Source organism: Mustela putorius, unplaced genomic scaffold, assembly GCF_011764305.1.
Source record: "Mustela putorius furo isolate JIRA1106 unplaced genomic scaffold, ASM1176430v1.1 tig00000461_pilon_pilon_pilon, whole genome shotgun sequence".
Taxonomy (NCBI): domain Eukaryota; kingdom Metazoa; phylum Chordata; class Mammalia; order Carnivora; family Mustelidae; genus Mustela; species Mustela putorius.
The window spans coordinates 2,636,604-2,652,360 of NW_025421390.1; the positions used below are offsets into that span (position 1 = coordinate 2,636,604).

The 15,757-nt window shown below is 38.1% G+C and overlaps 1 long non-coding RNA gene across 4 annotated transcripts in view; it reads right to left on the reverse strand.

Moving 5' to 3' along the window:
• LOC101677573 overlaps window positions 1-15,545 on the reverse strand; it is a 40,440-nt gene extending 24,895 nt beyond the window's left edge. For 3 of the 4 annotated variants that reach the window (XR_001176776.2, XR_006606947.1, XR_006606945.1), the window contains exon 1: window positions 14,844-15,545. This is a non-coding gene — a long non-coding RNA (uncharacterized LOC101677573). Of the gene's footprint in view, window positions 1-8,584; window positions 8,621-14,843 lie in introns of all 4 variants that reach the window. The other variant, XR_006606946.1, reaches the window with a different exon arrangement.
• Between the last annotated feature and the right edge of the window lie 212 nt (window positions 15,546-15,757).

Here is a 15,757-nt window from a genome sequence, read left to right on the forward strand (position 1 = left end):
TAAAGGATATTAGAGCTGAATATTTATTACTGGGATGAACAACTAACAGGTATGAAAATGTAATAAAAGGGGGTTAACAGTGGTTAATTCTGGGTTTGGGTTATTAATTTTTTTCTACATCTTGTTCATCTTGTTGTATATTCTTTAGTAGCAACTGCATATAACAACAAACACCCAACGTTTCCAAAAATTCTAATACAATATGAATACTTATTCAAAATGAAGAGGTCATCATTTGTCTATCCATTAATCAACAATTATTTGCACTATTAAATAAGGCAAGTCCTTGTCCTCATGACTATTGATTTCTGAGGGCAAAAAGGACATATTCAGCAATCTTGGAAATTTATTATTCCTCTTTTTCATTCTCATTACTTAATTGCCCAGTCATTCCCTCCCTTATTTATAGAGGACTTTGGCACCCGACTTCCAGTATCTGCATTTCCTGCCATCATGTGCCACTTCAGTGTCCCCATGGACAACCCATCCAACAACCTTGAACTCTGACTCCAGCAGCTTACTATCACTTCATTCAGTGATCCATACCCAGACCCATACTCTCAATCTTTGATCACTAGGAAATTGTTCCACAGCCTTAGACTTCAATACTATTGTTCTCAGACAACAATCACTTATTGTTCCCCATTTTTTCACTCCCTTACTCCCATAACACCTGCTTTCTTATTTTAGCCTCTATTCCTAAAGTATTCACTTTTTTTTTTTTTCAAACCACAATCTTCAGCATGGCTTCATATCTTTTCCTGTCTAGCTTAGTTTCCCAGGTACATTAGTCTCTCTTGATAATAACTTTGCCCCCTGGTTAATTCCATCTCCCATTCCTTAGAGCATATATTTTTATGCCACTTTACTACAGTTCAAATGTGCTACTTCACCTACACCCTTTTCTTTAACATCTTCTTTATTAGAAAAAAAACGTCAAAACTATAAGCTATGAACCTCTTGTTGAACCTCTAACCTTCTTGTTCCACATTTACAAGTTATACATGTAACTATCTTTTACTTACTTTCTTCTAATCTCAGGGAGGAGTATCCTATCTCTTTCTCCAGGTCAATTTCTTTACTGCTCCCTTGATCCCACATTCCCTCATCTCCTACAGATCTTTCTTTACCTTTATCCCTCTTGTCTTTAATCTCTTTTCTTTCTCTTCTGCTGTCTCTACCCACATTTTATAAACAGTAAACTCTCCTCACTGGAGAATCTCCTCCTCAATTCTACAAACTATTCTCTATAGTGAGCTGTTATTCCTGTTTTGAAGAAGAAATAAAAAGCCTTGAAATAATATAAATCTATTGTAACTTTTCTCAATTTAAAGTAATTTTCAGGATGCCTGGGTGGCTCGGTTGGTTAAGCATCTGCCTTTGGCTCACAGGATCCCAGGGTCCTGGGATCGAGTCAGTCATCGGGCTCCCTGGCTTCTCCCTTCTTGCCTGCTGCTTCTCCTGCTTGTACACTCTCTTGCAGGCAAATAAATAAATAAATAAATAAGATCTTTTTAAAAATAAATAAAATACTTTTCAACCCAGCACACAATTCTGCCATCATCAACACAATGAAAATATTCTGGCAAACATTACAATGACAAAATTGCCAAATTCTATTATCTTTTTCAATTTACTTGACCTGTCTGTATCTTCTGATCCTCCTGACTCCTTTTTTCCTGAGTCCTCCCATTGGCTTCTAGAACACTGAGCTCTGTTGGTGCTCCCTTCCACCCTTCTGTGATTTACACTTAATTTTTTTTTCTGCCTTCTGTTACTTTGCCCATTTACTAATGTTGGTTTTCATTTCCTCTCACTATATTCAGTTTCTATGAGTAACAGTATCCAATTCCCTAAAAATTTCAACTACTACCTTTTTAGTGATATTTGCTTCAAGCTCCAACCTTTCTCCCAAGCCTCAGATGCACATGCTGAGCTCCCTACTGAACTTCCCTATATGGATATCCCAGTGACAATTTTCCATATTCAATATGTCTTCATTGAGTTTCTCATCACCTTCCTCTTACCCAGTTTTCTATTCCACATCCTTATACACACATACTCATAAGCCAAAATCCCTGTTCTTCTCCATTTGCCTCTGTCCTGGTTAATTTTACCCCTATTGTACTCTACAGCCAAGACAGGAACTAGAAAGTCATTCTAGATTCTTCCTTATCTCTAGCCCATCCATTACTACCCTAGTCCAGAATCTTATTATTTGCCCCCATGACTGTGAAACCATGTGAAACTACTTCCATTTACTTAAGAAGTAATTATTATTATATATAATAACATGTGATAATAATAGAGCACATTTTACATTTCCCCTAGTATTTAAATTAAGAAATTACAAACATGTTACCATATTAGCAAACCATAAAGGCTTACACAGAAGCATAAATAGCTTCCACTATTCCCAGAGATCAGAAACCTTGTTCATTCCCCCATGCCAAAGTTTTTAGCACACAGCAGTTACTGCTTTACTATCTGTTCACTTTTGAATAAGGTAAACATGGCACACTTAAAGGTAATCATAATAATCATTAAGCTGCATATTAAAAGTTAAATAAATAGTAGGATTCATATTAAGTTTATATAACAAGATATAACTTTATACCTTGTTAGTTCACCAGAATTTCTTTAAAACATATACTACACACATACCTATAAACATATATCACATTAGGAATTAAATAAACTAACAAAGTTTTCCCTATAAACTGAGCTTCCTTTCATATCCTATTCTACTGTTTTAAACAGCACTCAACCTATCCATGCTTCCAAAATTATGAAAGTGAACGCACCCCCATAGCCACCCTTGTAGTAAAGTTAGTGTGGCACAGGTAGAACAGAGGGGTCCCACTGCCTCCCCAAATCTTTTCCACTTTGCTTTCTGATGCCTGGAAGATGGAACCATCTATTCCACAAGATACAAACTGCAATTTTCCTGAAGAAGAAAAACCAAGTATAATATATAATAATGCTAAATGAATAAAATTCAATAATACCGAGAAACAAAAGACAGAGTCTTCCTTTGTCAGTTGGGAAAAGAGAGTAAAGTAGGATATTGTTAAGGGACCTTCAGAAACAATGCCTCGCAAATCATTCCTGATTTTTTTCAATATTGTTTAATGCCCATGTATTTTATAACTGGGGGGATGTTCAAAAGTGAGTCCACAGGTCTAGTGTCAAGGGCAAATAGAAGTATTTTTACATCAAGTTATTTATAAGAAGCTTTGAACTCTATCATAATTAACAACTGTATTAACTAACATTTTTTATATCTAAAGGGTTAAATTTTAGGAACTTTCAATTTTACATTCCTTTCCTTTTAAAGGAAGTATGTGTATAAATAAAGGTCAATGGGGAGGATTATTAGGTTTGGTCATATGCTAAAAGAATTTCTTGTCAGGGGGCATCTGGGTGGCTCAGTGGGTTAAAGCCTCTGCCTTCAGCTCAGGTCATGATCCCAGAGTCCTGGAATCGAGCCCCACACTGGGCTCTCTGCTCAGTGGAGAGCCTGCTTCCCCTCCTTTCTCTCTGCCTGCCTGTGTGCCTACTTGTGATCTCTGTCAAATAAATAAATAGAATCTTTAAAAAAAAAAAAAAAGAATTTGTCAGGAAAAGTTTTGTATCCATCATAATATATTAGTAGTTTTCCAGTTTATTAAAAATATTGCAGTTAAGTCACATGAGCTTTTGGTTGTTTCGCTAATGGCATAAATATCTTATTGTTAAAGAAAACCCTGGGGCGCTTGGGTGGCTCAGTGGGTTGAGCCGCTGCCTTCGGCTCAGGTCATGAATCAGGGTCCTGGGATCGAGTCCCGCATCAGGCTCTCTGCTCAGCAGGGAGCCTGCTTCCCTCTCTCTCTCTCTGCCTGCCTCTCCGACTACTTGTGATTTCTCTCTGTCAAATAAATAAATAAATAATCTAAAAAAAAATAGAAAACCCTATGCTTATAAAATACATTCTCCCAAAAGGGGAAAAAATTAGTATGTATGATACTTCAAACCACTTATTTTTCTTTAATAGTTTCCTTAAAATTATGTATATGTATTGTATATACCATCCTGGGCTCAGTGGATCAAAAGTTAATAGAATAGGGTCATCAAGTAAATTACATGTTAACAGCAAAAATTAAAGGACTTAAATTCAAAACACAGGGCCTAATCCTGTGATGAAAAGTGAGGAAAAAGTGTTCCCACAAGAGGTGTAAACTGTTCACCTATTTAAAATAAATTACTTCTTCAGAGCTGCCTTAAAAAGTTAATTTGTTTTAAACACATAAGCATTTCTATGCCAGAAAAGAATGTGTTACATTTTATTCTCATTTCCCTATAGATTTGTGCTACATGGAAGAAATAATTTTTTACACATGAAGAATTGAAATATAGCATGAAGTTCAACTGTCATAGAGAACTCATCACACATTGAGAACTCATCACACATAATCGTATCTCCTAGAGACCAGAGGGTCTCAATTTTACTTCTGTTTACTAAAAATAAATAAGAAATGAATGATAATAGATTCCTGGTTCATTGTCCTCAACTTTCAGGACAAGGCTTGCCCCAAGTCAACAAAGTCTCTGAGAAGGTCATGAGTTACAACTTTTAAAAGTTTTTACTCAATGTGAAGTTTATTATATTAAAACCCTTCAATTTTCTTTTGATAAAGGATCAATAGATCCATTTCTATTATTTACCAGTCCTTTTTATTATCTGAGATTAAACTGTTTCCCAAATACAAACATTTTAATGGCTAGGACAAAAAGTTAACTAACACTGGGTGTATTTCAGACCATATATGGTATATGATTTACTGTTCTGGGTGTGTCACTTTTTGAGAGGGGCCCTAATAAAATGGTGCATAACCGGAAGAAAGCCAAGATGGTGAAGGGTTTAAAATCATAAGGATGTTTGGGGGGCAGGGATTCAGTTGCCTTCATGGTTGAAGATAATAGTGATCTTATTTATTTATTTATTAAAATATTTTATTTATTTATTTGACAGAGAGAAATACAGCAAGAGAGGGAACACAAGCAAGGGGAATGGGCAAGGGAGAAGCAGGCCTCCCGCTGAGCAGGGAGCCCAACGAGGGATCAATCCCAGGACTCTGGGATCAAGACCTGAGCAGAAGGCAGAGGCTTAATGACTGAGCCACCCCGGTGCCCCTATATTTATGTTTTTAAGCTTCTGTATTTTTTTAGTAATCTCTACATCCAACATGTAGAACTCACAACCCTGAGATCAAGGGTCTTGTACTCCTCCAACTGAGCCAGCCAAGTGCCCCAATAGTGGTCATATTTAAAAGGTTATCACACATAGATGGGAATAAATTTATTCTCAGTAGCTGCATGGGGTACTTTGAAAATGGGTAGCAGTTGTAAAGGACATGTTTTAACTATAAGATTCTATGACTCCAAACCTATTATTTTTAAAAACAACATTCCAAAACATTGTATTCAATATTTCATCTAAAGACAGCATAGCATGTTCACACGAATTCTTTAGAAAGTAGATAACTGCAATCAGTGGGTTTATCCTTTTCCTGGTATCCTTATTGGTAAAGAGAGTGAGGGGAACTCATACTTCTTCAATAAATATTAACCATTATTAACTGTAATTGAATTTTAGATCAGCCTTATAATATGTGCTCAAGACTATATAAGTAAAACTGTTCTTCATATGGGGAGAAAACCCCTTATACTTCTCTAACCGTAAATCAGAATTGAAAATGCAATGTATGAATCTGTTCTGACTGCTTCCATAATACTCACTCATAATACTATTTTTAATTGAAATAAATTTATATTAGCCTAATTTTCTTAAACATTACAAGAACTTTAAGTATATAGATCATTCCTACCTAAGCTATAATAGGATATGTCTGATTTGCTAAATCATTCTACATTTAATTTGTATCTTCTTGGGACTAAAACTCTGACTTCCTGGTAAAAAATGCCAACTCAAGCAAGTTAGAGTTACCATGCCAGGCACTGAAATTAATTATCAGAGCCCCAAAAAGAGGTGATCTTACAGACATATAACCCAGAATCAAATTACACATAACTTAATTCTTCCATGTACCACTAAGATTATAGCTAATTTTCATCACTACTTAGTTCATTTTCCATATTTCTGGATACCTTAAGATCATCCAGTTGGATTTTCCATCTCTCAAGTTCTACAACTAAAGTCATGCTAACAACTGGGATCTAATTTTTTATGAACGAGAGAAACAAATACTTTAAAAAATAGATTTATAAGAATTACGTGATCCATCAGTCCATCAACACCCTCCAGTCTCTCTTTTTTTTTTTTAACATCCTCCAGTCTCTTAACAAGGTCCTCAATTACTGATTTTAAAAAAGTAAATCGATAAAAATGGGATAGATGGTGAAAACTTAAAATTACTTTCACTTTCAGGTTTTGCTTTTTCAAATATTCATTAAATTTTTAATGTATTTGTTTTCCTTCTTTTGTTAACTGTGTATTTGTTAATTGTTCTATTTTTCTTACAGACTTATCTCTTTGTTCATTGAGTATATTAACCCATTATTTGCTTTATAAGTTGAAAAATATTTTTCAGTTTGTCATGTATCTTTTGTATTAATAGTGAATTTTTTCCTGTGTATTTATTTTTTGTGTAGCTACCAGACAATGTTCTCTGGGATTCTGTGTTGAACCTCTTTATAACTCCACATACATTGGTGACCTCATCCAAGCCCATAGTTTAAATGACCATCTATAATTGGTCAACTAGTAAATCTATAGACAACATGCAAACCAGACCTTTCTCCTAAATTCCAGACTTGTAAATCAAAATCCAATCCTGCTATCTAGTTATCTGTAAGTAAAGATGGGAGGATGTACTTAACCCACCAGGCATCTCAAAACCAATATATCAAACCTGTTCTAGTTTCTGTATCTCAGGAAATGGCATCCATTGCCACTCAGGTGCCCACACCAGAAACCTAGGAGTCCCATGACATATCTCCTCCTCTCTTCTCCATAAACAGAGCCTCCTAAACCTTCTCTGTAGTCTTACCTTCCAACTTTTTCCATCTTTACTTACTCTGCTCTAGCCACATGGGCATTGAATTTACCAGTCCTTCCTGCTCAGGATGTTAACATATACTCTCTCTTTGCTTAGAATGTTCTTCCTTTCTTTTTGGCCTAGCTAATTCCTAAGTCTCAGCTTAAACCGTTCCACCTTAGGAAGGCCTTAGTTAAACCTCCAGTGTTAGGTCTCCATAGTGTATGCTTTCAATGCATCTGTGTTCTTCTGGTACAGTACTTACCACAGTTGTAATCTGTAAAACTATTAACTTAAACATTGTTTCTCTCATGAGACTATACCACAACAGGAGGAGCCATGACTAATATGCTCGTACCTTGAACAATACCTGACACTTTGTGCTAGTTACCTGGAAATACCTACATATTAATACTAAGTAAATTCAATCCCTTTGTACTTGATTTCACTCCCATTTCTACTTCTTTAGTTCAAGCACTCTTTATTGCTAGACTGGATAACTACAATAGCCTCTGAAGGACTCAACCATTACTCTCACATTTTTTCATCTATTCTTCAGTATCCTTGGATTTTGGGGGGTTTTTTTGTTGTTGCTGTTTTTGTTGTTAAGATTTTACTTATTTATTTGTCACAGAGAGAGAGAGAGCACAACTAAGGTGAGTGACAGGCAGAGGGAGAAGCAGGCTCCCTGCTGAGCAAGGAGCCGAATGCAGGACTTGATCCCAGGACCCTGGGAACATGAGTGGAGCCGAAGGCATACGTTTAACCAACTGAGCCACCCCAGCATTCCTCCAGCATCCAATATCTTACTCACTGGTTTGAGATTTTTCAAGTGCATTTTATAAAGGTGACATCCAAGACCCTTCACGGTTACCTCTATCCATTTGATTAGGCTAAACCTCCTCAACTCCTCCAAAGTCATGTAGCAACAAATCATATAAACTACCTGAATTTTCTTGAACATGCAGGTTCTTCCTGACTTCTGTTTTCTTACAATGAAATGATTATATTTAAAATGCTTTCTATGGCCTATGTCTACTCTCTTTCACACTCGAATAACCTTAGTCCCTTTAGGTTCCATCAAGATACCTCTCAAGATACAGCTCTACTGGGGTACCTGGGTGGTTCAGGGGGTTAAGCTTCTGCCTTCAGCTCAGTTCATGATCTCAGGGTCCTGGGATCGAGCCCTACATCAAGCTCTCTGCTTGGTGGGGAGCCTAATTCTCCCTTTCTGCCTACGTGTGATCCCTCTTTCTGTGTCAAATAAATAAATAAAATCTTAAAAAACAATAAAAAAAGATATAGCTCTACTCCTAAAAAGCTTTTCTGAGCCACTTATTCCTAATCTGGTTTAAACACTCTTTGTCTATTATTTCTCTAATTGTCATTTTTAGAGAATTTCTCTATCTTTCATTAGACTTTCAGTTTCTTCCCAGCAGGGACTACCTATTTTTCATCTCTATATATCCAACCCTGGTTTGGGCTTTGGTAATTGTTTGATTAAATGTGTTTGCCAAAACATATCAAACCCATCAAAACATACCTACCTACAGGAACTGGTATTCCCACCTCTGGGAAATCTTCTAATAAATAAGCAAATAAATAAGAAAGTCAGTTAGAAAAGGTATATGCATAAAAATGTTCACTTCAGAATTATTTTTAATAGCAAAATACTGGAAACAACCTAAATGTCCAGCAATAGAAGAGTGGTAGAATCTGCTGAATGACATGTAGCAGAGCAATTTAGAATGAAGATTATAAAATGATATAGTAACTCACAGATGCTAACAACATGTTGAGTGGAAAAAGATAAAACTGATTTCACACTATGACCCTTTAAAATTTATATGTATAGACACTGACTAAAAGAGAACATGAAAATTGTATGAGTGGCTTGTGTGTGGATTGTGATTTTGTTGCCTTTATTAAGAACTTTGTAAATGTTGCTATGGCGTCTTCTCAGTTATAATTATAATGAAGCCCATATCATTAATATATGTATGTAAGTGTATATGTACGTTTTTGTTTGTATATATAAATATTCTGTACGTATGTATATATTTCTTAGTGCAGTCATATGAAAGATCCAAGAAGCAGAAACACTTCATTAGCATGAGCATACCTATCCTTGGTCTCTAATACCATTCTGTACTAACAGGAAACAGGACTCCTTAGAGAAAAGGCTAATTCCAGGGCTAGCGCAGAGTAAGCACAAGATGAACATGGAACATCTTATTATACCAGAAAATAAGGAAGTGCCAAAAAAAAAAAAAAGAAATGATGTAGGCATATCACAAAGACACAGTACCCAAACTAAAAGTGCTCCCACTAGCTTAATCTGGGACTATTTAAATACCAAAATAATTAAATACAGACTTAAATATTTAGAGGTGAAAGGTCATGACATAACAACTTAGCTTCAAATGACTGATTTTAAAAAAGTGTACAGGGGCGCCAGGGTGGCTCAGTCATTGGGCATCTGCCTTCAGCTCAGGTCATGATCCCAGGGTCCTGGGATTGAGCCCCACATCAGGCTCCCTGCTCTGCAGGAACCTGCTTCTCCCTCTCCCACTCCACCCTCTCTCCACTCCATCTATTGCTGTCTCTCTCTGTCAAACAAATAAAATCTTTAAAATAAATAAATAAATAAGTGTACAAAATTAAAGCTAGAACTCAAGAAAACAAAAATAAATACACAATGGAAAAATAGGAATTCATAAGTTAATGCAGACAATAAACAGAAGAAAGGGCTCTTTTTTTTTTTTTTTTAAGATTTTATTTATTTACTTGACAGAGATCACAAGCAGGCAGAGAGGCAGGCAGAAACAGAGAGGGGGGAAGCAGGCTCCGTGCTGAACAGAGGGCCTGATGTGGGGCTAGATCCCAGGACCCTGGGATCATGACCTGAGCCGAAGGCAGAGGCTTTAACCCACTGAGCCACCCAGGCGCCCCAAGAAAGGGCTCTTTGTTCACAGTGGAATGCTGTGGACTACTTGGTAGATGTGGAGAGAGTATTAGATTTGTTGAATCATTTTGCAATCATTATGGCAAAATTATATCAGCAATAATCAATGCTAAATTTAAACGGGGATTTTGATGATGAGCAGGATGTATCTTCAAATCTTTCCCCACAATTTGTTTTTTTAATACCAGGAAGAAAAAAAAAAACAAAACAGTAACTATACAATGGAAAATTCAGGCCACATATGGACCAGGTGATCAAAGTAGTATCACCAAGGAGGGACAGATGGATCATGTGCTTCTGGAAGTGATACACTACACAGGACACAATACCACCTGTGCAATACTCCAGTTGAGAGTATATATAACCCCACTTTAATCATGAGGAAACATCAGACAAAAACAAAATAAGGAACGTTTTGTTAAAAAGAGTGGTGGAGGCATGCCCAGGTGGCTCCCACAGTTAATCCAGCTCAGGTCATGGTCTCAGAGTTGTAAGATCATCAGCCTTGGGCTCCATGCTCAGTGGGAGTCTGCTTCTCTCCCTCTCCCTCTGCCCCTCCTCCCACTCAGGCACTCCCCCCGCTCTCCCAAATAAATAACTCTTAAAAAAAAAAAAGAAGAAAAAGTCCAATGGAGTAAAAAGCTATATTCTTTAAAAAGGTCAAGGTCATAAAAGATAAAGGCTGGAAATGTGCCAAAATAAAGGTAGCTAAAGAGTAATGACATCTAAATGTATTCCCTGACCCGACTGACTCCTGTACTGGAGGGGGAAATGCTAGTAAGGATCAAGCTACAATATGGTGGTAGACTGAAGTATTATTTCAATGTAAATTTAACCCTAACCCTAATTGGTAGGAAATACTCTTAAGTATTCATGGGTGACAGGCCAAAATGTATGTAACTTAACCTCAAATGGTTCAGAAAAAAATGTACGGAAGCATACATGTATGTGGTAAGAGAGGGACCTTACACAAGAGCAAGTAAATGATAAGGAAGTTCTTTGAACTATCTTAATTTTTGTATTTTTTGATAAATTTTAAGTTATTTCCTTTTTAAAAGATTTATTTATTTGAGAGAGAGAGAGAGAGCGAGCATGTGCAAGTGTGGAGGGAGGGGCAAAAGGAGAGAATCTCAAGTAGATTCCCCATTGGATCCCAGGATCCCTGAGATCATGACCCTAGCCAAAATCATGAATGGGACTCTTAACCAACCAAGCCAATTTTAAGTACTTCTAAGTCAAAAGGTTTTTTAAGAATTAAGTCCACCTTGGAGAAACAAGACCAGTAAGAAAATAAAAGTTACTTTAAAACCCATCAAAGCAAACTGTCTTTTTTTTTTTTTTTTTAAGATTTTATTTATTTGTTTGACAGAGAGAGCACAAGTAGGCAGAGAGGCAGGCGGTGGGCGGGGGAGGAGGGGCCTGGGGAGCAGGCTCCCCACCTAGCAGGGAGCCTGACCTATGTGGGGGTTGATCCCAGGACTCTGGGATCGTGACCCAAGCCAAAGGCAGAGGTTTAACCCACTGAGCCACCCCGGCGCCCAAACAAACTGTCTTTAAAACATTCTCCCATGTATACTAAGTTTTCAAGTTACTGTTCAAAATGTTTTCTTCAAGAGTCTTCATTCTTTTGTAAAAGATGAACAGACCTATAGCTTTCACAGTTTTATCTAAATAAGTTACTATGTTGAAGCCAACATTTCATCAGTTGTAGCTTACTCATTAGAAACAGCAGGAAGGAAAGAAAGCATTGAAATTACAAAACCTCTGTTCTCCACTCTACCCGTATTTACCATTCATGAGCTGGTGATTGCATTCCAGTCTCCAGGTAAAACCTCAGATTTTAAATTATAATTTCAGTTCTATTGTTATGACAAGTAGAGTGTGCAGAGACACAAATGGGGTAAGGAGTCGGGGTAGGGCTGATGAACTCTTCACCATGTTGAAGATGAAAGAGCGGAAAACTTCTGTCCTAATTGAGTACCTAAATAACTGACTTATTCATTAAGTACATAACTATGTGGAGTATTAAAGTTTGGAGGAGGTATTCTTACTAGTTTTTTACCTGTGAATTTGATAATTTGAAGTAAAAAGCACTTTTTTTCCCTTTAAAATTCAGCTCAATTATTTGCACCCCCTTGTGGTCAAATATAACTGGATTTTCAAAACATTTTTTCCAACTGGGCTTTTTGTTCAGGCATGGCAACCATGTTACTTGATTTTGTTTTCTCCCATTTTGGTGAATTGAGAAGATTTATGAAGGGTTTTTGGTTTATTGAATAGTATTTTAAACAAAACAGGGCTTAAATCTTCTAAAAGTAACCACCATATAAACTTCAGTCTGCAAAATGGAGATGATTACACCAGCCTCAGGTGTTATTATGAGATTGAATTCAAGGGGAAATGCATATACATGCTTAGCTGACACATAGTAGGAACTCAGTAAATGTTACTTACCAACAACATCATCACTTTAGAATTCTCCTGACAGACTATATCTAAAAGGGGGCTAGATCAAAAATTTACCAGTTGGGGGCACCTGGGTGGCTCAGTGGGTTAAAGCCTCTGCCTTCGGCTCAGGTCACGATCTCAGGGTCTTGAAGCCTGCTTCCCCCTCTCTCTCTGCCTGCCTCTCTGCCTACTTGTGATCTATCTCTGTCAAAGAAATAAATTAAAAAATCTTAAAAAAAAATTTACCAGTTCATTTAATTCAAGCACAATCATGCAAGTAAGTTCCTCAAATATACCACTTATTCCAGACTACCTCTAGCCAATTCTCACCACAGATACATTTTTAAGGAGCAAAGAATATGTATTTATGTCTGGATGATAGAAATTTGGACAGTTTTTACTTTATATTTTACTTTATATTTTAGATTGGCCTGATTTTCCCCTCCCCCCTTAATTTTAAAAATTAGAAAAAGCAAAACTATTCCATTTCCGTATGATACTCTTATGAAATGATAAGACAAATTAACATTCTTACTCATCTGGCAGAAATCATTACTCATATTTGGCAAAAATAATTTGTCAGGCTGATTTGTCATTTTAAGGGACTTTTGTTCTGTGTTGTTGTTTTTTTTAAAGAAAGATTTTATTTATTTATTTAACAGAGAGAGGCCCAGCAAGAGAGGGAACACAGGTAGGGGGTGGGAGAGGGAGAAGCAGGCTTCCTGCTGAGCAGGGAGTCTGATGTGGGGCTTGATCCCAGGACCCTGAGGCAAAGGCAGATGCTTAAGGACTGAGCCACCCAGGCGCCCCTTTAAGGGACTTCTGAATACAATAGCCTAACTCCTAATGGCGCTAACTTAAAACTTTTTAAGACACAAGAAGCTATTTTAAATGATCAGTGTTAATGGCACACAATAACATTTACCAATACACCAAACACTTTTCAGATGCCTTTACTACATGTTAGCTCATTAACTTCCTTACAACAACCTCATGAGATGGTTACTCCTTTTCAAAAGATCAAAGTGAGAAAAAGTAACTCACATAGGATCACAAAGCTAGTTAGTAACAGAACTGAGTTCCAAAACCAGGCAGTTTGGTTCCAGAGTCCACACACCTAACCAATGCACAAAAGTACTATACAGATAGATAGATGTAAGACAAAATACTATTCTGCAATGTTACTTCTTGATAATCTCAAATTACTAAAACCCAGTTCTTTCCTAATTCTACTTAAGTAATGCAAATTACTCTCTTAGTACGTCAGACATTTTGAATATCCATAGTCTTCTTTAACCCTCCTGTGTTTTAATATACTCCTACAGTTAAGGTTCATCACAAGTTTTGCAACAAAAACTGGGAAAAAATGTAGCAAGACCCCAGATTTCAAATTGTTGGATTCTTTAGAAAATGTATTTTAACTTGGAATCAGGAAAAAAGTAACCAAAAATAAACTTAAAATGTCATAATTTAGAATCAATGGCAGTGGTATTGTTTTCATTTTCATCTTAACTAGCCTGGTGGCGGGTAGGATAACGCTCCCAAGCATATGAAGGATTCAAAGAGGTTTTTAAGGAAGGTGTTAAGATACTATTTTATTATCATTTATTGTCCTGTCTTAGCGTCCAGTTTTTGAAGGTAAGCACGGATTTGTCTAGGTCTTTTGCTTCTACTTACTAGTTATAAGATTTAGGGCCAAATTTCTTAATCTGAGTCTCGGGTGTCCTCATGTGTAAAATGACGATAATACCTTCTTAATGGGGTTGTTTTGAGCAGCAAACAGGATCAGTCCGTAAAGCATTTATTTACTACCGTGCCCGGCCAGAGTACAGTCAGTACGTGATCTCTATCTACTATTATTTTATTAATGTGTTGCACAGTGGAACCCCGTCTTTGATAGTTTCAGTTCCTTTTACCATCCTTAATATACACACAAACACACTCACACACTCACACACACAAAGTGATGACCAATTTGGCCCATTTACCCCAAACAGAGCAAAACGTTTAAGAACAAGTGAGGCTGTAAGAGAAACTGGACTGGATGAAAGCACCGACTCAACAGGCAGCCTAGAACCGGGAGGTAGAGCTCCAACACACTTAAATAATCCCGAACGCCGGAGGCGCGCGCACGCACACACCGCACACATCTCTCTCTCTCTCTCTCTCTCTCTGTCACACACACACACACAGAGTTGTTGAGGGGGGGAAACCACGCCTGTGTGAGTTCAGGTTGCATGGCACAGCGGGATACAAAGTGGCCCAAGTTCCAGAATCTGACAGATGGGGACTCATCCACGTGCTTGCTACCTGTGTCTCCTAAGGCACATTTCTTAGAAGTCTCTGAGCCTTGCTTTCCTGGTCTGCAAACCGATAATAATAACTGTACCTACCTCATAAAGTTGTTCTGAGGCTTAGGTGCAATAACTCCCGTAAAGCGTTGACATACAGCAAGTGCTCTACACACACACCAGGCTGTTTTAAGTACACGTGTATCCATACACAATTCCGTTGTTTAGGAGTTTAGACACTGGCAATAAAACGTTTCTTTTCGTCTAAGCTGCACCCTTATTTGTTTTCCTCGAACAGTAGAATAAATACCTATCGACTGACAAGTCGTCTATGGACCTCTGGCCCACAGCCGCACGGTTCCTCCACGTCCGCGGCTGAGCAAAGGAGTTGCACGCACGCGCAAGAAAGGAGGCCGGAGGAGTGAGACTGAGGAAAAGAAGTGAGAGCGGCGAACAGCGACGATTCTGCGCATGTTCAAGGCGCGGATATTGGGGTAGGAGTTTGCGCATGAGCAGAAGTGTAGGGAAAGCCGGAGAAGGGTTTGGAGGCGGTATTGACAGCTGTGGAGGCAGCCCGCGTTCCCGGCATGCCCTGGGGCGGCGGGGTTGGCTCTAACGAATTTGAATGAGGAGCCTCAGCGCTTTCGGCGCCATTTTCGAGTGATGCCTGATCTCATCAATCTAGCGGGAGAGACGGGATAACCTGTCCGAGATTATAGCGCTACTAGGACTCCGCCGAAAAATCACTAAAAAAATCGCCAAAAATTACTTCGACCAAAGGGCAGTCCGTGGGGCTTCGCCAGGGTTGCGGCAGACGGTAAGAACCTGAAGAAGTAATAGCGGGACCTGGGAGGTGGCAGTGGTGGGACCGTCAGGCGTTGGGGGGGTGCAGGGAATGGGCACTGGGTCCGCCCTCATTTTAATTGCTAAAAATGCGAGGAGATGGTTTGGGGGTAATTGGGTGTCTGGGAGTGGGCGGCGGCGGGCGGAATGTGGCGGGAGCGCGGAGAGACGGG